This window comes from Pelophylax lessonae, assembly GCF_965119305.1.
Source record: "Pelophylax lessonae genome assembly, chromosome: 2".
Classification (NCBI taxonomy): domain Eukaryota; kingdom Metazoa; phylum Chordata; class Amphibia; order Anura; family Ranidae; genus Pelophylax; species Pelophylax lessonae.
The window spans coordinates 312,457,209-312,479,942 of record NC_138769.1 but is presented as its reverse complement, the minus strand read 5'-3'; positions in this window follow the sequence as shown (position 1 = coordinate 312,479,942).

Here is a 22,734-nt window from a genome sequence, read left to right as displayed (position 1 = left end):
CTGAATTTGTGGTTTTCACTTACTGTAAGCCATAATCATCAAAATTTAAAAAAAGAAATGCATGAAATATATTACTCTGTGTGTAACCCATCTATATAAAATAGAGTTTCACTTTTTGAATTGAATTACTAAAATAAATGAACTTTTTGGTTATATTCTAATTTTATGAGATGCACCTGTATAGTTTGTGCCGGAAAGCTTTGATAAGCTTTTCCATTGTGGCCCCAGGTATACTTTAGTGTCGACAGCAGATGGCACATTTTAGGACCCAAACCACTGTATTTCAGCTATCGTATGATAAATCCCTAATCGGGTGCAACCTGTGACAATTACTAATAATCTTTACACTACCCAGACCATGATTACAAGAACTTAAGGTGAGTTTAGAAAGTATAAAATTTGTCATTATCACTCTCCCTTTTTGAAGATACCAGTTCCTAGGCTGTCATGCCTATACAATATCTACAGTACTTTGTGAGTCATGAGACAAGAGTTCTAGCTCTAAATTCATTCTAACTCTCTTAGTTCTGGATTTCCATCAATTGAGATTGTAGGTACACAACCTATGATGTCCAGAGCAGCACCCTTCTACTAGGATTTTCTTGTTTTACTGTTCCAAATCTGGTTTAGAATAATATGCCATTACAGTATGTAAATAAACTCATACTGTATGAGATCACTACTTTTTTTATCAAGCATGGGAAAAAGTATGCCGCCAATAACTACATAGTAAAACGTTGCCTCATAGCCTCTGCTGCCTATAGGCACAGGTCTACTGTGTTTTGTGGTAAATCTGGCTCAGGGCAGTCAGGTAGCATACATTTAACATTTTTGATCAGAGGTCAGCAATCGCAGCCTGAATAGTATATATATATTTTACAGTGGCAATGGGTGAAATTCTCAATTTTATACATTGCCAAAGCAGTCAATAGAATGCCTGATTTCACACATTGCCTGTAACATACATACAGTGTCTCACAAAATGAGTACACCCCTCACACTTTTGTAAATATTTTATTATATCTTTTTATGTGACAACACTGAAGAAATTACATTTTGCTACAATGTAAAGTAGTGAGTGTACAGCTTGTATAACAGTGTAAATTTGCTGTCCCCTCAAAATAACTCAACACACAGCCATTCATGTCTAAACCTCTGGCAACAAAAGTGAGTACACCCCTAAGTGAAAATGTACAAATTGGGCCCAAAGTGTCAATATTTTGTGTTGGCACCATTATTTTCCAGCACTGCCTTAACCCTTTTGGGCATGGAGTTCACCAGAGCTTCACAGGTTGCCACTGGAGTCCTCTTCCATTCCTCAATGATGACATCATGGAGCTGGTGGATATTAGAGACCTTGCGCTCCTTCACCTTTCGTTTGAGGATGCCCCACAGATGCTCAATAGGGTTTAGCTCTGGAGACATGCTTGGCCAGTCTATCATTACCCTCAGTTTCTTTAGCAAAACAGAAGTTGTCTTGGAGGTGTGTTTTGGGATGTTATTATGTTGGAATACTGCCCTGCGGCCCAGTCTCTGAAGGAGTGGGTCATGCTCTGCTTCAGTATGTCACAGTACATGTTGGCATTCATGGCTCCCTCAATGAACTGTAGCTCCCCAATGCCGACAGTACTCATGCAGCCCCATACCATGACACTCCTACCACCATGCTTGAATGTAGGCAAGACACACTTGTCTTTGTACTCCTCACCTGGATGCCCCCACACACACTGTTTGCGGGCTTTCTTGTGCACCATCTTTAGAAGAGTCTTCCTTCTGGTACAACAGCCATGCAGACCAATTTGATGCAACCTCTGCAGCAATGCTGGCAGCACTCATACGTCTATTTCCCAAAGACAACCTCTGGATTTGACACTGAACATGTGCATTCAACTCCCTTGGTCGACCATGGCGAGGCCTGTTCTGAGTAGGACCTGTCCTGTTAAACCGCTGTATGGTCTTAAACAAGTCTAATGCGCCAACCCTAGTGCATCAAAGATAGGGGCGCAGCAAAACGATGAGCCACATCCTAAAAATTGTCAAGAATGGAAAAGAAGAGGGGAAAATTGACTTTCTAGGCACGATAGGCTTAAAATAAAACACTTTTCTTCCTCATTTACCATCTTGTTTCCATCATGCAATTATTGTAAACCATTTTGTATGCTCATGCCTCATTGGCAAGGTGTATTTTGTATTTTGTATTTTGTATTTTGTCGTGCTATACATGTACTTTGACCCAACAGTATCTCCCCGTTCAGGAGGTTCTGTCTTCTGATTTTATGTCAATCAACAATAAAAGTGTTTTATTTTAAGCCTATCGTGCCTAGAAAGTCCATTTTCCCCTCTTCTTTTCCGCTGTATGGTCTTGGCCACCATGCTGAAGCTCAGTTTCAGGGTCTTGACAATCTTCTTATAGCCTAGGCCATCTTTATGTAGAGCAACAATTCTTTTTTTCCAGATCCTCAGAGAGTTATTTGCCATGAGGAGCCATGTTGAACTTCCAGTGGCCAGTTTGAGAGAGTGAGAGAGATAACACCAAATTTAACACACCTGCTCCCCATTTACATCTGAGACCTTTTAACACAAACAAGTCACATGACACAAGGGAGGGAAAATGGCTAATTTGGCCCAATTTGGACATTTGCACTTAGGGGTGTACTCACTTTTGTTGTCAGTGGTTTATACATTAATAGCTGTGTGTTGAGTTATTTTGAGGGGACAGCAAATGTACACTGTTATATAAGCTATACAGCCACTACTTTACATTGTAGCAAAGTGTAATTTCTTCAATGTTGTCACATGAAAAGATATAATAAAATATTTACAAAAATGTGAGGGTGTACTCACTTTTGTGAGATATTGTATTTTATGTAAAGCTTTATTTTAATATAAGTACTAGATGCCAGTAATAGAGATTAATTAAATGCTGTGAAGGTATTGAAATGTACGTTTCTGCCAATAAAATGTATATTCCTACACACACACACACACATTCTTATTGCAAAAAAAATTACAGATAGGATGTAAATAACTGGAAATAACCTAAACCTGTTTTTCTGCTCTTAATCTTACACATAATAGTATCCTTAGCAAGCAGTATGGAAATTACCTACCTGTCAACTATGCCAAGTGTTCTGGGACTGTCCAAAGTTACAGAAGATGAGGTTTAGGGTTGTAACTATTGTCTATGAAGACACAATGAAACAGTGAGGAGTATTTGTGGGCAAATGCAATGTGACTTGGTGATATAAGAATACTACTTTAGTTTACTGTTGCTATAGCGGGTAACTAGGCAAAGAGGTACAAATGCAATTATGCGAGCAAGGTTTGTTTACTGAATTGACAAAGAAGGGACGTTGTGAGGAATGGGATCTTAATGAACCCAGCTTGGAAGCCCTCAGGTATATTGTCATAATTACAAGAATTTATATGAAAAAATAAAAAAATCCATCCCTTACAAATGAACAGTAGTGTAGAACTGTTTGGTGAGGAAGCTGAAATAGATATTGAAAATTTTCAAAATACTTCTATCATAGGAACCTCAAGAGTTCAATATATCGGACAATCTTAGTAAAAATTACCAGATTATAATAAAATCTTTAAACAAGGGAGGAAACATTGTAATTATAGACCCTCTCCCCCCAAATATATACAAATGTTTAATAGAATTTACAAAAATAAATTTTTTTATATACCAATATTCTCAGATGTTCTCACCTTTTGTAAAATTTTTTGTTCTAACTAATTAATCAGGCATTGACAAATCAATTTTCCTTAAAAAATACAGCTGATTATTATAAAAATCAAACATCCCATGACTCCAACATTCTATGTCCTACTTAAAACCAAAGATCTAAAATGTCCATCAGAAAGACCTATCATTACTGAGGTTGGAAGTCTCACCTAAAATGTGATAAAAGTCATTGATTATCCCGTAGGCCCCCTTATGGAATGCGGAATGCTTGCCTTCCTACTTAAAAGACACAATTCACCAGCTAATTGTTATAGACAAAACTAATGTTCTTTCAAATACTCTACTGTGTTTATTGATGTTGAGGCTCTTTATTCTAGTATACCAAACAGGAGGGGGCTTGAAGTGGTAGCATCCATTTAGCTGAGATGGGACCAGAATGGTGAGAATATAATCTATTTGTTCTGATATTACTATGGTTTGCCCGGACACATTATGGTATTTCTTTCAACAGATCCCACTAACTGCAGGTGCAGGGCATGGCGATGGAGACTACTTGTACCCCTTTCTTATGCAAACCAGTATTTGGGGGGTGGGAATGATATATATTCTCCTGTGATAAAGTAGCACAATATCTGTGCCATGTTATGTCATGTCATAGATATGTCGATGATATTATCATCTTGTGGTCAGGGACAAAAGAGTAGCTAAAATAGTTTTTTTATAATTCCTTAAAATGAATCAATTCAAACTTTCTTTCACTCTCTTTCAATATGACAGCCCATGAACAACAGATTTTGTTTTGGTAATCTAGCCCCCCAATTTAGGGAAATCCTACAGAGACACTAGCATATACTCAAAAGCGATACAGTTGTCCCCAAGCTTATTGATAAAGCCTTGTAAATCATTTTAGAAAAAGACTGCTCTTTATGCAATAAGCTAGTCCCCAGTCATTTTCCAGAGTGTAGCAAAGGGTTTGCATGTAGGCCCCCCCTGCATTGGACATTAAAATGCGGGTCATGTCCCTGTTGTATATTCATAAAGGAGGAAGCAGGCTTTAGGCCACCTAAGGAAAGTACATATAGGGTCCAAAATGTAGGCAATCGTAAAACAAAAAATGGCATGCAAATATGGAGCCTACTATGTAGGAAAATCGATTTGTGCACTCTACTACTACCATGTCATGGAAATTTGCAAACACCGATAGCAAGACATTTCTTGAGTTACCAAAACTACCAGACAGATGGCCTGTATTTTCTGGTGCTAGATAGAATTTGTCCTAATAGTGGGGGTGGGGATTTTGTAGGGGTCCTACAGTGTGAGGCTTACCTTGGCCTAAATGATGACTCATTAATGATAAAAGTTTTGTACCATTCCTACACTGACATTAGAGTTATTTTTCCTTTGCATGTTAACCACCTGGAAGTTTAAGAAATAAAATAACTGTCAGGTCAGCCATTGTCCCTGTAAAAAAATATCCCTTTTGTTTTACACTACTGGTTTTGCCTGTTACTATATATATTGTTTGTAATAAGATTGTGAGCCCTGGAGAGCATATATTGTCTTCCTTTTTTGTTGTTTTATATTGCTTGATTTTTTTATATTGTTTAGGCGAGTTTTTTCATTTTCGTTTGATATTATAGTATTGTAAAGTACCACTGGATGGTGCCTGGTCCTATTATCGACCATGGCGGGGTTCCAAGTGATGTTGGTGTGTTGGCTGTAAATGTGACATAACATATACACTCTGGTTTTGATAAAGCACAGTTTATATGTAAAACTCGATAGCCTTCGCTCCCCTCCTTGTACATGTTGTGCTCTTCATGTTTTTACGTTAATAAAGGCATTTTGGATCTCAGCTTGGGAGAGGAGCTATCAAGATTTCTTTCTTCTTTGATATGCACTCCAGTTGTCAGAGAAACGGCCATGCTGCAACTGGCAACTCCGCCAGAACTTCCAATGGCCGCAACAGACTCAGGCCATAGACTCATTATCAGTGAAATGGCTGTGCTGCAACTGGCAACTTTGCCAGTACTTCCCATGGCTGCAATGGACTCAGGCCATAGACTAATTCACTGGCCTATAAAAGGACTCTGCTCAGCCCATCAGATTGCTGGATTGTCTTCAGCTCTTCCTGTTTCCTGTGCATTGTTACTTCCTGGATTCCAGTTTGACCTGGCTCGTTCCTGACCTGTCTTCTCTCTCTCCTGGCTTTGACCCACGGCTTCGTCTGACCCTTCGATCCTGCTCCAGTGTTTGACCCTTGGCTTGTGTGACCATCCTTGCTCTTTTGTCCTCTGCCTGATTTCTAGTGTACCGATCCCGGCTTGCTCAACGGACTTGCTTCTGCTCAATCCCCTTGTCTTGGCGACCTGTTTGGACTGATACCTGTGTATGACCCTCGGCCTGGCTTTTACCTGCACATTGCTTGATTCCCTGGAGGCCCTGCAAGTTGTTCCAGATACCCTTGTGAACCTTTACCTGCACTCCACAAGCATCCAGTGCTCCTTGGGACGCGTCACCTCCTGTCCCACTTCCAGGGGTGATTCGCACCGAGCTGCAAGGGAAGTCCTCTCAGCATTTCGGCCTCTACCAAGAAGTGATCTGACACCAGTGGATGGCATGACCCAGTGGGAAGCTTCCTCCCCTGTGAACTGGAAGTGATTTTCAAATGTGGGCACGCCAAGGGCATATGAGGTACGAGGGGCAGAGAGGATCCTGGATCTCCTGTGGATATGGTGGCATCACATGCAGCCATTTTTGCATATGATCTCTACTACTAAGTATCAGCACTCTATGTTACCCCATAGGAGACCTTCCTCTTTCCTCTCATAGTCCGCTTAGGGCTAATGTTGCTCAACCTCCTTTTGGATTCTCTCTTTGTGTACCTTCTCTGAAATACAAGTGGGTTGGCGTGGATTTACTCATAACTGGGGGAGGTTGGTGCCATACATATCCGGATGGTAGTTCTATACTAAACCATCCTGGGGGGCATCAATCTATTCCATTTTTAATATTGTTTGTTAGTAATTTTATTGAATGAGCATAAATATTCATACAAGATGTGATATACTTGATTGTAACCTAAATGTAAGCATTTCATGTACTTAAACATAACAATCTAGAATTTCTGTGCCCACCAACCAAATGTAACCCTTGATGCAAAGCCCAACTACGTCCAGTGTACATTGGGTCCTGAGGAAGCGACTGTATGCCACTGTCAGGGTCCGGACTGGCGGCAGATGACTGCACTAGAGGTGGATCCTCTGTGTCAGTGAGGGATTGGCGTGGACCGTACTAGAGGACCGGTTCTAAGTTACTACCGTATTTCACCAGAGCCCGCCGCAAGGCGGGATGGACTTGCTGCGGCGGTAGCAACCAGGTCGTGTCCCCCGGAAACGGCTCAACCTCACTGGCAGCTGATACAGGCGTGGTACAATAGGACAAGGCAAAGGCAAGGTCAGACGTAGCAGAAGGTCAGGGCAGGTGGCAAAGGTTCGAAGTCAGAGGTCAACGGCAGAAGGTCAGATACACAGGCAAGGCAAACACAAATCGCTTTCTCAAGGCACTAAGGCAACAAGATCCGGCAAGGACAGGAAGGGGGAGTGGGTTTATATAAGAAACAGGAAACAGGTCACAGGAAACAGGAAACAGGTCACAGGAAACAGGAAACAGGTCACAGGAAACAGGAAGGGAGGTTTGGACCAGGCACCAATTACTGGTGCACAGGCCCCTTAAATTTCAAACAACCGACACGCGCGCGCCCTATGGTGCAGGGGCGCACGCGCCGAGAACCACGTGAGCGGGGAGCGGAGGAGGGAGCCGGAGCGCGCACAGGTGAGTGGATCTGGAACGAACGCGTTACAGTACCCCCCCCTTTGGTCTCCCCCTCTTTTTGGTACCCAGAAACCTGTGGATGAGCTCCTTGTCGAGGATATTGGACTCGGGCTCCCATGACCTCTCCTCAGGACCACAATTCCCCCAGTCAACCAGAAAATTTTTTTTTCCTCTGACGACCTTGGAGGCGAGGATCTCTTTCACTGAGAAGACATCAGAGGACTCAGAGACAGGAGCAGGAACGGTGACCTTGGGGGAAAATCGGTTAAGAATGAGGGGTTTGAGAAGGGATACATGAAAGGAGTTAGGAATACGGAGAGAGGGAGGAAGATGGAGTTTGTAAGAGACAGCATTCATTTGGCTTTTGATTTTAAAAGGCCCGAGATAACGCGGACCCAGTTTGTAGCTGGGGACCCGAAACCGGATGTATTTAGCAGACAGCCACACTCTGTCCCCAGGGGCAAAGACAGGACGAGTTCTTCTTTTTTTATCTGCATGTCTCTTCATACGAGAAGCGGCCAGGGTGAGCGACTTTTGAGTTTCTTTCCAGATGGAGGAGAAGTCCAGGGTCAAGTCATCAACGGCAGGAACTCCAGAAGAGGTGGGAATGGGGAGGGGGGCAGCGGGTGACGGCCGTACACCACAAAAAACGGAGATTTGGTGAATGACTCAGAGTCTCTAAAGTTATATGAGAATTCGGCCCAGGGCAACAGGTCGACCCAATCATCCTGACGGGAGGAGACGAAGTGTCGTAGATAGTCACCAAGGATCTGGTTAACCCTCTCCACTTGTCCATTGGACTGAGGGTGGTAAGCGGAAGAAAAGTTCAATTTGATTTTTAATTGGGTGCAGAGTGCTCTCCAAAATTTTGAGATAAATTGAACACCGATATGTGTTGGGAGACCATGGAGACGAAATATGTGTAAAAAGAATTGCTTCGCCAGCTGTGGCTCAGAAGGGAGACCAGGAAGCGGGACAAAATGTGCCATTTTGGAAAATCTGTCAACAACCACCCATATGACTGTGTTGCCATGGGATACGGGAAGGTCAGTGACGAAGTCCATCGCTATGTGGGACCAAGGCTGTTCGGGCACTGGCAGAGGGAGGAGAAGACCTGCAGGCTTCTGGCGGGGAGTTTTGTCACGTGCGCAGACAGTACAGGCCCGAATGAACTCCTTTACATCTTTCTCAAAGGAAGGCCACCAATAGTGTCTGGCAATTAGCTGAGTCGTCTTTTTAATTCCAGCGTGACCCGCCAGGTGAGAGAAGTGACCCCATTTGAGAGTCTGGAGGCGAAGACGTGGAGGAACATACGTTTTCCCTGGAGGAACTGGTACCAGTGAAGCAGGGGCGGTTGAAATCAGACACTCAGGAGGAATGATGTGTTGAGGGACGGTTTCGTCTTCGGAGACATCGGTGGAGCGTGATAGGGCATCCGCCCTAATGTTCTTATCAGCAGGACGAAAATGGATCTGGAAAGTGAATCGGGCAAAGAACAATGACCACCTGGCCTGGCGCGGATTAAGGCGCTGGGCAGACTGAAGGTACGAGAGATTTTTGTGGTCAGTGTAGATGGTGATAGGATGAAGGGATCCTTCCAGATGTCTCCATTCCTCTAGTGCCAACTTAATGGCTAGTAGTTCACGGTCTCCAATGGCATAGTTCTTTTCTGGAGGGGAAAAGGTTTTAGAGAAGAAGCCGCAGGTGACATTTCTTCCTTTAGCGGACTTTTGAAGAAGAACCGCTCCAGCTCCCACAGAGGAGGCATCTACTTCCGGGAAGAATGGTTTCAGCGGATCGGGCCTAGACAAGACTGGAGCGGAGGCGAAGGCGGTCTTAAGGCAAGTAAAGGCTTCTTCCGCTTGGGGAGGCCAGGATCTCGGATTCGCTCCCTTCTTGGTTAGTGCCACAATAGGCGCCACCATAGTGGAGAAGTGGGGGATGAACTGGCGGTAGTAATTGGCGAATCCGAGGAAGCGCTGGATAGAGCGAAGTCCCGAGGGGCGTGGCCAATTCAAGACTGCGGAGAGCTTGTCGGGGTCCATTTGAAGACCTTGTCCAGAACCTAGGTATCCCAGAAACGGAAGGCAGCTACGCTCAAAGAGGCATTTTTCAATTTTGGCGTAAAGATGGTTAACACGGAGACGCTGGAGCACTTGACAAACATGGAGACGGTGTTCTTCCAGAGTGGAGGAGAAGATTAGTATGTCGTCAAGATAGACCACTACGCAGGTATACAAGTCCCGGAAGATCTCATTGACAAAGTCTTGGAAGACTGCAGGAGCATTGCACAGGCCAAAGGGCATGACAAGATACTCGAAGTGGCCATCTCTGGTATTGAAAGCGGTTTTCCACTCATCTCCTTCACGGATTCTGATGAGGTTGTAAGCGCCCCTGAGGTCAAGCTTAGTGAAGACCTTTACTCCGCGCAAACGGTCAAAGAGCTCCGAGATGAGAGGCAGCGGGTAGCGATTCTTTACCGTGATTTTGTTGAGACCGCGATAATCAATACAAGGGCGCAGTGACCCATCTTTTTTGGCAACAAAAAAGAATCCTGCTCCGGTAGGAGAGGAAGACTTCCTGATGAAACCTTTCTTGAGATTCTCCTGAATGTACTCCGACATGGCCTTGGTTTCAGGAGCGGAGAGAGGGTAAATCCTGCCACGAGGTGGTGTGGTACCAGGAAGTAAGTCAATGAGGCAGTCGAAGGGTCTATGTGGTGGTAAGACCTCTGCCTGTTTCTTGCAAAAGACGTCAGCAAAGTCTTGATAGGCTTTAGGAAGGCCGAGCAAAGGAGAGGAGATTTGTCTGGTGGGTACCGACTTGAGGCAATGAGTGTGGCAGGTAGGGCCCCATGATTTAATGTCCCCAGACGCCCAGTCGAGGGTAGGAGCGTGGTGCTGGAGCCAAGGCAAGCCAAGAAGGATGTCAGAAGTGCAGTTAGGCAGAACAAAAAATTCAATCGTCTCTTGGTGGAGAACCCCTATGGTCATGAGCACAGGTTCTGAGCGGTAACGCACGGTGCAGTTCAGATTCTCTCCGTTAACTGTGGAAATAAAGAAGGGCTTGACGAGACGGATAACAGGGATGTTAAACCGGTTGATTAAAGAGGCTTTAATGAAGTTTCCTGCAGAACCAGAGTCCAAGAAGGCCTCCGCAGAGAAGAAGACTTTAGTGGTTAGAGAAATTCGTACTGGAACGATCAGGCAAGGAGAGGAAGAATTTACACCCAGTGACGTCTCTCCCACGTTCACTAGGTGCAAGCGTTTTCCCGGACGCTGAGGACGAAGAGGACAGTCCTTTAAGAAGTGTTCAGAGCTCGCACAATATAAACATAAGTTCTCGTTCCTCCAGCGAGACCTCTCTTGTTGGGTCAGGCGAGACCGATCCACTTGCATGGCCTCCTCGGGGGAAGGCACGGTAGCAGACTTTAAAGGGTGCTGGAAGAGAGGAGCCAGGCGTGGGTATCGCCTGACGCGACCAAGATCTTTTTCCTGGCGGAGCTCTTGACGCCTTTCAATGTAGCGCATATCTATGCGAGTAGCCAAGTGGATAAGTTCAGTCAGGGAGGCAGGTATTTCTCGTGCGGCCAGACAATCCTTGATATGGCTGGATAAACCCTTTTTAAAGGTCGCGCAGAGAGCCTCGTTGTTCCAGGCCAATTCGGAGGCCAGAGTGCGAAATTGTATAGCATATTCGCCCACTGTAGAGTCTCCTTGGACGAGGTTCAGCAAGGCTGTTTCCGCGGACGAGGCATGGGCAGGTTCCTCGAAGACACTGTGGATTTCGGAAACAAAGGACTGGACAGAGTTAGTGGCAGGATCGTTGTGGTCCCAAAGTGGTGTGGCCCAAACCAAGGCCTTCCCGGATAATAAACTGACCATGAACGCCACCTTAGACCGTTCTGTGGGAAACTGGTCTGACAACATCTCTAGGTGCAGCGAACATTGGGACAAGAATCCCCGGTACATCTTAGAGTCCCCATCAAACTTGTCCGGGAGAGATAAGCGGACTCTAGCGGTAGCAGCGGCAGCTCGGGGAGGAGGAGATGCAGAAGCTGGCTGTGACGGCAGAAGCTGTTGAATCATGGCGGTCAACTGCGTCAGTTGTTGTCCTTGTTGGGCAATCTGCTGGGACTGCTGGGCAACCACGGTAGTGAGGTCAGCGAGACTAGGCAGCGGCACATCAGCGGGATCCATGGCCGGATCTACTGTCAGGGTCCGGACTGGCGGCAGATGACTGCACTAGAGGTGGATCCTCTGTGTCAGTGAGGGATTGGCGTGGACCGTACTAGAGGACCGGTTCTAAGTTACTACCGGTTTTCACCAGAGCCCGCCGCAAGGCGGGATGGACTTGCTGCGGCGGTAGCAACCAGGTCGTGTCCCGCCGGAAACGGCTCAACCTCACTGGCAGCTGATACAGGCGTGGTACAATAGGACAAGGCAAAGGCAAGGTCAGACGTAGCAGAAGGTCAGGGCAGGTGGCAAAGGTTCGAAGTCAGAGGTCAACGGCAGAAGGTCAGATACACAGGCAAGGCAAACACAAATCGCTTTCTCAAGGCACTAAGGCAACAAGATCTGGCAAGGACAGGAAGGGGGAGTGGGTTTATATAAGAAACAGGAAACAGGTCACAGGAAACAGGAAACAGGTCACAGGAAACAGGAAGGGAGGTTTGGACCAGGCACCAATTACTGGTGCACAGGCCCCTTAAATTTCAAACAACCGGCGCGCGCGCGCCCTATGGTGCAGGGGCGCACGCGCCGGGAACCACGTGAGCGGGGAGCGGAGGAGGGAGCCGGAGCGCGCACAGGTGAGTGGATCTGGAACAAACGCGTTACAGCCACAAAATGTGAAGACTCATGGATATACATGTTTACGCTGCCAAAATGTCTATGGATTATGTATAATGTGGTGGTTGGCTAGCTATAATTGAGGGTAAATGGTTTAGCCCCTTTAAGGACCAAACTGATAGGTTCCCTCTGTACACACAGCCATTAATGTCTGAACCTCTGGCAACAAAAGTGAGTACAACCCTAAGTGAAAATATCCATATTGGGCCCAATTAGCCATTTTCTCTCTCCTGAGTCATGTAACTTGTTAGTGTTAAGGTCTCATGTGTGAATGGGGAGCAGGTGTGTTAAATTTGGTGTTATCACCCTCACTCTCACTCTCTCATACTGGTCACTGAAAGTTCAACATGGCACCTCATGGCAAAGAACTCTCTAATCATATGAAAAAAAGAACTGTTGCTCTACATAAAGATGGCCTAGGTTACAAGATTGCCAAGACCCTGAAACTGAGCTTCAGAATGGTGGCCAAGACCATACAGCGGTTTAACAGGACAGGTTCCACTCAGAACAGGCTTTGCCATGGTCGATCAAAGAGGTTGAGTGCACGTGCTCAGCATCATATTCAGAGGTGGTCTTTGGGAGATAGACGTATGAGTGCTGCCAGCATTGCTGCAGAGGTTGAGAGAGCCTGAGAAGTCTTGCTTCTGCATAAGGAAATTGCAGGGGGCTAACATCAAGACAGATTCAGTCACTGATAAAAGATAATGATGAAAGGCAAATATTACTGAATTATAAGATTGTTTTTCTGGAGAGTGGGATGCTTCCACACCCAGTCTATACATTTTTCCTGGATGCAAGGGACACACTTCATTACATGCTGGAGAAATTTTACTTTTGCCTAAATGTTGTACACTGCAGAACATAACATCATCTTGATTTTAAAATGAGGTGCTTATTATTCAACGTTGGTAAATGTTGAATAAATGTTGGTGCTATTTTTCACCATAAGGCCTCTATAAGCATCTCAAGATACAGGGAGTCCCTGTGGGAACACAGTCCTAATCCTGTGTTCTCCCAAAGACAGGGGAACTCCATTAAGTGATCACATGGCAAGGCTAGTTGCTTCCAGCTCAAGAGAAAGTCTGAACTCCAGTGATTGCCTCAGAAGAATAAAGTTCACTACCAAGCACTTGATGCCTTTTCTTTTGAGTAGAAGAAGATTTCTTAGTTGTTATACTACATTTGGAAGAAAGGAACCACATTTTGCATACTCTTCCTAGGATCCAGAGGCTACTTGCTGCCAACTGCCAAAATGATATGGAGAATCTGCCTGGTCTAGATCCAAAGTTGCGTTTGGTGAATTAGTTCTTTCCTTTCTTGTAATAAGTTATGGTTGTCTCTGTCCATCATGATTTAATCCGGAGATGTAAAGTATCCATTCCAAAGTTAAACTGAAAACGTCAGTGCCCTGTGTGGATGGGGGCTCTCTAAGCATGTACAAGGCAGGGCCATCTTACCGAATGGGCATGCCGGGCAGTTGCCCGGGGGCCCCACTTGCCGGGGGCCCCACCTGCCCAGCGACCCAGCCAAGCATTATTCCCTATTTCCGTGTGCATCTCGCCGCCAAACTTAGCAGGTTCCAAGCACCTGTTGGCCCAGCGCTGATGTCAGGCCACTTGGGCCATGGAGGGGGAGCCCGCAACTGCAGGAACAGGCACACACAGGACAGTCAAGTCTGACTCCCGTCCGTGTGTGTGTTCACTGGACCCAGCCGCCGAACTTGGAAGCTGTCATTAGCCTGGCACTGCTGTACCAATAAATATAGCCTTATCAATAATTTCCATTTTTATTTTCGTGGGTGATTGTGTAGGTAGGGCCCGGGGCCCTTTAATGCTCTTAAGATGGCACTGGTACAAGGCCATAAGTAAAAAGCATAGTAACACAAAGGATATACATCAGAAATCCAGAGGAATTCAAGATGGAGAGTAATTTTATAAGTACAAAAGCAAGAGTTCCTGAACTAAAGGGCCTGAAGATGTAAGATAATTTAAGACATTAGTTGATTACTGACTTTGGCCTAGATGGATTTTCCCAGAAGATTGCTACTGTTCTTCTAAGATTAGGCTGGCGTTTGGTGCCTTTCCTAAGTACACTTAAGTGATGTAATCATGCATGTTTATGGATACTTGGTAATGTATTAGAACGACTGAGTATGAACATATGACTGCCAGCTAATGTTTTTGATAACTTTATCTCTTCACATTGACGTTAATGTAATCTCTGTGCAATGATGTTATCATAGCTATAACTGTAGTTGTAGTGTGGGTGGGAAAGATATGTAGGCAACGATTAATGCCTCTGAAATGTAATTAATGTCAGTATTACCTATGGTTATCAAGTCAGTCATTTTAAACAATATTAGCATTCAGCTAGTATAGGTGTTACAGAAATGAGAAGCAATGGGGTTAGTTTACTAAAGACAAATAGATTTTGCAAGGGAACTTGCTCTTTACAAGGGAGTTATCCCCAGAGCATAGCGAATGAGGTGAAGCTTTGAGGAAAAATTTCACCACTGTAAAGTGCAACTTGCCTTGCAATATGAACCCTATTTGCCATTAGTAAATCAACTCCACTGTGCCTTATTAATCAAACTGTCTCAAAAATATCTATTAGCCATTCGATTTTAACCTTAATTCTATACATACAGTATATATATATACTCACTGGCCACTTTATTAAGTACACCTTGCTGGTACCAGGTTGGACCCCCTTTTGCCTTCAGAACTGCCTTAATTTATCAATGCAAAGATTCAACAAGGTGTTGGAAACATTCCTAAGAGATTTTGGTCCATATTGACATGATAGTATCACGCAATTGTTGCAGATTTGTCGGCTGCATATTCATGAATCAAATTTCACTTTCCACCACATCCCAAAGGCGCTCTATTGGATTGAGATCTGGTGACTATGAAGGCCACAGGAGAACAGTGAACTCATTGTTATGTTCAACAAACCAGTTTGAAATGATTTGAGCTTTGTATCATGGTGCATTATCCTGCTGGTAGTAGTCATCAGAAGATGGGTACACTGTAGTTATAATGGGATGGATATGGTCAGCAACAATACTCAGGTAGGCTGTGACGTTTAACCACTTCAAGTCCAAACACTTTCATCCTCTTCCAGTCCAGGCAAATTTTCAGCTGTCAGCGCTCTCACATTTTGAGTGACAATTATTCAGAAATGAAATACTGCACCCAAATTAAATGTTTCAACATTTTTTGAGACATAGGGAGTTTTATTTTTGTAGTATTTAATTACAACTGGGTTTTTTATTTTTTTGCTATAAAAAAATGAAAAATTACAAAAAAAAATTTGAACCCCCCCCCACACTTTTTTCTTAGTTTTTTGTTATAAGATTTTGCAAAAAAAAAAAATCTTTCCTCATAAAATTAGGCCAAAATGTATTCTGCTACATTTATTTTTTTTTAAATCAAGAGAAAAGTTTATTGAGAAATTGCACTCATATACAAACAGTGCACTGGTAAAGAAGTAACAAGACAAGGTAAATAGTTGTTTACAGATCTCAGCCGTCAATCAGATATGCATTGGGAAACGTAAATCAACCTGAGACTGCAATACGAGAGATTAACCATGCATCAAAGAACAAAGCGACTCCCCCAACACAAACCACCGAAGGCCCACACCACCCCTGTCAATTAAAGCAGCAGACGGTCTAGGATCAGGTCCATAGGAGCATTCCCCGGAGAGCTCAGCCAAACCCCCAGATCTTCTGGAACATAGCCGGAGAGCCCCCTGCTACATTTCCTTAGTAAAAAAAATAACCCCAAGCAGTGTATATTATTTAGTCAGTGTGAAAGCTATAGAGCTTACAAACTATGATACATACTGTATATTTGAAAGTGTATCAGTCCTGATGTTTCTTGAGACCCTAAAATGCCAGAAAAAGTACAAATACCCCTCAAATGACAGTTTTGGAAAGTAGACAGTGTCATAAATTATTCATACATTAGGCATCTAATTTCCTGACTACCTGTTACATTTTTGGAGGCCCTGGAGCACCAGGACAGAGGAAACACCCACAAAATGACCCTATTTTGGAGAGTAAACAGCCCAAGGTATTATAAGGCATGGGAAGTCTTTTGAAGACTTATTTTTTTTGCCACAAGATTTTAGAAAATGCAGAAAGGAAATTAAAATATTTTGTTTTACACAAAGTTGTCAATTTAATAAGATATTTCTCACACTTAGCATGGGCATACTTAAAATTACACCTCAAAAACACATTCTGCTACTCCTCACGAGTAAGGAGATACCAAATGTGTGAGACTTTTGCACAGTCTAGCCACACAGAGGGGGCCCAATATCCAGGAAGCACCTTAACCACTCCCAGTCTGGACCAATTCTTACATTCCTCTCCTACATGTATAAAACATACTTTTTTGCTAGAATACTACTTAGAACCCTCAAACAGTAAATATATATATATATATTAAATATATATATATATATTTTTTTAACAGAGGCCCTAGAGAACAAAATTATTGGTATCTTTATTTCAGACAGTATTTGCGCAACTGTTTCAAAGACACATTTTTTTGGGAAAAAATACACTTTAATGAATTTTAATGCACAAAATCACATTATTATACTGAATTTGTTTGTAAAATATAAAAGATGATGTTACGCCGAGTAAATAGATACCAAACATGTCATGCCTTAAAATTGCGGGTGCGCATGAAATGGCGTCAAACTACGGTTTCTAAAAATGTCTATGGGCGACACTTTAAAAGCCTTTACAGGTTACCAGTTTAGGGGTACACAGGAGGCCTGGAGCTAGAAGTATTGCTCCCACTCTGACGTTCGTGGCAATACCTCACATGTGTGGTGTGATTGCCATTTACATATACTTGTGAGACCGGCGCACACGTTTGCAGTTGTTCGCGAGCACAGGCAGATGGGGGCACTTTAAAAAATGTTTTTACATTTTATTATTCCTTTTATTAAAAAAAAAAAAATTATACACTATCTCCTTGATTTTTTTATGTCAACCTTATTGCTATTACAAGGGATGAACAACATCCCTTGTGACAGCATGGGCCGAAACAGGTTCTCCTTATGGAGACATCTAAGAGACCCTAGGTCTCCCCCTCTAGCCTCCAATGCAGCCAATCAGACACAGATCAGTCTGATCAACTGCTTCCCTGGCTGGTAACAGCGAGGTAAAAAAAGAAGTGAAACCAGAAGTGATGAAATCCTTCCGGTTTCTGACATCACACAGTGGGAGGAACCACATCAGTTCCTCTCACTGTGTGCCTGGACCCAGATTCTGGTTGTGACGGAAATGACCCACAAGTGACTCCCATCACATCAATCAGCACTTAAACCAGCCTGGGTGACTAGACTATTTGGCCCCTACAACAGTGAATACAAACAAACACATTATTATAAGTATAAACACATCCCACAAGGGTTTGCTAGCAGAGACAATAGATGTTCAAATTAACAATAAACCATGGAATCCACATCTAAACAATGCTTTGATTAATCAGGAATATCAGACGGCATGTCAATGGTCTACAACAGGCTATATGGTAAAGCTCATACAATATTACATCATTCTGATACAGTAGAATTAATGTATCATAGATTTCTTCAGGGATATTGTGGATAAGTATTACTGTCCCATTTGAAGTAATCCAAACCATATTCTCAGTGTCCATTAAGTAGTTGTCCATCATTTTCTCAGTCACCATGTGCCCCTAATAGACACAGATTGATTTACACATAAGAAGGACCTGGGGAGCTGAGACCTCTCTAAGGTAAGCTGGGTTCCATGGGCCCCTCCAACCAAAGTGACTTCTGTCACACTGGTCATTTTTTTCCAGTCGTTTCCTTTCCTGATCGGCATGATCAGGATGCTGGTATAGAGTATGGCGATGATCAGGACACTGGTATGGGTTAAGGCGGTGATCAGGATGTTGGTATGGGGTATGGCGGTGATCAGGATGCTGGTATGGATTATGGCGGTGATCAGGAAGCTGGTATGGCGAATGATGGTGATCAGGACACTGGTATGATGGTAATCAAAATATTGGTATGGGTTATGGCAGTAATGAGGTTGTTGGTATAGGTTAAGGCAGTGATCAGGATGGTGATATGGCGAATGGTGGTGATCAGGACCCTGGTATGGGGTATAGCGGTGATCAGGACGCTGGTATGGCATATGGTGGTGATCAGACCGATGGTATGGTGATGATCAAAATGCTGGTATGGGGTGGAGCGGTGATTAGGATGCTGGTATGGTGTATGGCAGGGATCAGGACACTGGTATGTTGTAGTGGTAATCAGGGCTCTGGTATGGTGCATAGCGGGGATTATGGCACTGGTATGGTGTATAGCGGTGATCAGAATGCTGGTATGTTGTGGTTGTGATTAGGGCGCTCGTATGGTGTATGGCGGTGATCAGGGCACTGATATGGTGTATGGCGGTGATCATGGTGCTGGTATGAGGTTTGGCAGCGATTAGGGTGATAGATGGCGATTAGCAGTGATTACAGTGCTGGTATGGGGTATTGTGGTGATCGGGATGCTGGTATGAGATATGGCAGTGACTGTGGTGCTGGGATGGCGTATGGCAGTAATTAGGACACTGGTATGGGCTATGGCATTGATCAGGACGCTGGTATGGTGGTGTTTAGGACGTTGCTATGGAGTATGTATGGCATGAGCACTGGTGACAATAGGACAGGTCACAGGGGCTGGTTGCACAATTTATTGTTATTATTCTGGGGACAGTGATCAGGGACACTGGGGCAGTGATCAGGGACACTGGGGCAGGCTGGCACTGCAGTCTCTGAGTGTACATACAGCCTGACAGGCTGCTATACACCACAACGTGATCACCCGGTAATTTGATCTGCAGTGTCCTGGGAACACATGGATCACCCGGCTCCCGGGTGATACATCAAATCTTTTTCTCCTTGCTAGAGGAATAGTGTGAACAAAAAAGTGTGTTTAAAAAAAAATAGAAAAAGAATAATAAGATTAACCACTTGCCGACCGCCGCACGACTATTTACTGCGGCAGTCAGCCCCCTACAGGCAAAACGAAGTAGGGCTACGTCGCTCGTCCGCGAGCCTCTAGGGGGCGAGCGCGTGCCGCCAGAGGCGCGCTCCTGCCCCCGCTCGTTCACTACCTTCCTCGTGCGAGGGCCCGGCAGCTCCGATGTCCACCGGTCACTTGCGATCTCCCGCTGGAGAGGGAGAAAGGCAGGCGGCTAATGTAAACAAAGCCGCCTGTCATTCTCCCTGGTGTAACTGCAGAGATCATACGATCCTGCTATGTAGGATCGTATGTCTCTGTGGTTACGTCACAAGCCACGCCTCCCACAGTTAGAATCACGCCCCTAGGGATACATTTAATCCACAGATCATCAATAAAGTTAACCCCTTCCCTGCCAGTGTCATTTTTACAGTAACAGTGCATATTTATAGCACTGATTACTGTAGTAATGTCACTGGTACCCCCAAAAGTGTCAAAAATGTCAGTCAAGGGTCTGATCTGTCCGCCGCAATGTCGCAGTCCTGCAAAGAAAATCGCAGATTGCCGCCATTACTAGTAAAAAAAACATAAAATAAAATAAAAATTACATAAATCTTTCCCGTAGTTAGAAGACGCAACAACTTTTGCGCAAACCAATCAAAATACGCTTATTGCGATTTTTTTTACCAAACATATGTAGCAGAAAACAAATTGGCCTAAAATGTTAAAAAATTTGGATTTTTACATTTTTTTGGCAATTTCATATAAAAAAATGTAAAAAATATTGTTATTTTTTCAAAATTGTCGCTCTTTTTTTGTTTATAGCGCAAAAAGTAAAAATCGCACAGGTGATCAAATACTACCAAAAGAAAGCTCTGTTTGTGGGGAAAAAATGACGTCAATTTCATTTGGGTACAGTGCCATACAACCGCGCAATTGTCTGTTAAATCATGCAGTGCCAAATCGCAAAATAGGCCCTGGTCTTCGAGCAGCCAAATCCTCCGGGGCTTAAGTGATTAATATAATGAAAAAAAGAAAAAATAGCTTGATCAAAGTTTCATCTAGGTTAGGGTTAGGGTCAAGGTTAGTGTCTCTTTTCTGGGGTTTTTTTCCCTCTATTTTTCCTGGTTTGTTATTTTTAATATTTCAGAACAGAACAAACTATCAGCAAAAGTGGCAGTTAGAGGGTTGCAACAAATTATTTAAAGTGTAACTCCACTTTTGTTGAGAAAAAAACATTCCCATCTGGGTGATCTCTGTACATTACAAGAATTTTAACAAACTTTGTTGCAGATTCCTACCTTTTGTTATTCTGAAGAAATCACTGTTTGTTCCTCTGTGCCTCTGTGCTGAGTGGGTCAAATGGGAGTGGTTTCATAATTATCTATCAGCTGTGGCAGCTGCAGAGCTTTAATGAGGAAAGCTGCTGGGCCTGCATTCCTTTAGACGTGTTCCTGTTGGGAGTATTTCACCAAAAATGACATTTTTGTTGCAGGGGATGCCAGAAATCTGACTTGTATCTTAGGCAGACTTCTGGGAAAATTGGTGAGCCAATCACACAAGCAGGAAATTATGTTTCTGGGGTGTGGTCAGTACACATTTTGTGTACAGAACAGCTCCAGATAGCCATATTGCATTGCATTTTCAGAAAATTAAAACCACTGCAGATTGAAAAAGAAAGGTCATTTTTAATAAGATTGTTTTTTCTTTATTTGCTATTTTTTTTCTCAACGAAAGTGGAGTTATCCTTTAACACTGACAGAGGTACTGCAATGGTCAGCTTTTATTCATTTATGTAAAATCTATATCCCAAAAGGAACAAAACACAACTGTAACTGTTTAAAAAGTGGTAGTCGTCACCAATTTGAAAAAAACTTGACACCCCTGCATTACCAACCTGACGGGGTCAACCTTGTCAGATCTGAGGCTACCTATTAGTGCCCCAGGAGAGGCTCGCTTTCTCTTTCCTCTTCCTTTTCCCTTTATTCTCCTTTTCCTCTTTTTCCTACCTTTTAAACCCTTTGATAGTTTGAGGAGTGTTCTAGGACCACTGGTTGACTGCCATTGGTCCAACTCCCAGTTTGTGGGCTTTGTATTGAAACATGACTAGCTACAGTGATTAAATAATGGCTAGGATGACTCCTCGTCTTAGATGGGGGTGCCTCCGGCCATGCAGTTCCTCTTCGGAGGATGTATCTTCTGTTTTTCAGAACTATAGCCCAAAACTAGCGCTATACCAATTCCTTAATGACCAATGCTGTAGGTCAATAATGTTGTCATGTACCGGTACTTCTCTATACTGTATTGTACCATTTATTATCTGTATGGTTTAAAACCTTAATAAAAAAAACAATTCGAAAAGAAAAAGTGTTAGTTGGAGTTTGGCTTTCATTTGTTAATTAGGTCAGACTACATTGGCTAAACTCTGGTATACACCACTAGTTTTTCTTTTTGTTCAAAACTGACAGCTCAGATTAGAGCCGCTGTACTGACAATCCAATGTTATTACAGCAATCTCCCCTGCTGAGCTATTGTGTTCTGACAGAGGGACAGCCCCCCCGCAAGAACACTTTGAGAGCGTTGATAGGGAGCTGGTCGGCCTACCTTTTTTAGGACATGAGCCTTCGAAAGAAGCCGGCTAAATGGCTGGCTTCTGTCGGACCGGCTGCCATACACACAGGCTGAATGTCTGCTGGTTTCTATTGCCGGCCAACATTCGGACCATGTGTGTACTAGGCTTTATGCACCCTTTCCACACTTTGACAATGTTGCTGTCCCAAGGTATCTCCATTGTTACTCAATCGAGAGTGAGGACATCCTAAATCAGAAGTAAAATTTTGTCTGACGTACGATCTGCCGATTTTCAGATCATTAGTATAGTGCTTTCGACAAAAACTGTATGCGCAGGCTATAAAATTTTTATCGTACGTGAACACAACGTCCGATTTTCATTTAATTAGTACAGTTTTCATCCGAAAAATATCATAAGAGCAAGACTAGGCATGCTCAGAAACTAAAGAATACAAAACAATTCAACACATGACATCATTTCTGAAGTTGAATTCTGTCGTACGAGAATTTTTGTATGAAAGAAACCTCTTCACTTTCCATATGAGACTAGCATGCAATAAAAAACTAAAGAAAATTTGTCTGATAATCTGATCATGTGTACGAGGCTTTAGACAGGAAGAATATTACTGGCTGGATCACTGGGTGAAAATAAAGGAAAAACTGTAAAAAAAAGAAAACGAATGCAACATCACAATTCGGGATTGGTAAACTTCAATATATTACATTTTTTTTTTTTTTTTTTGTTTAACACTGCTTTAAGGATTATGGCCCAATGAAGTCTTTTAA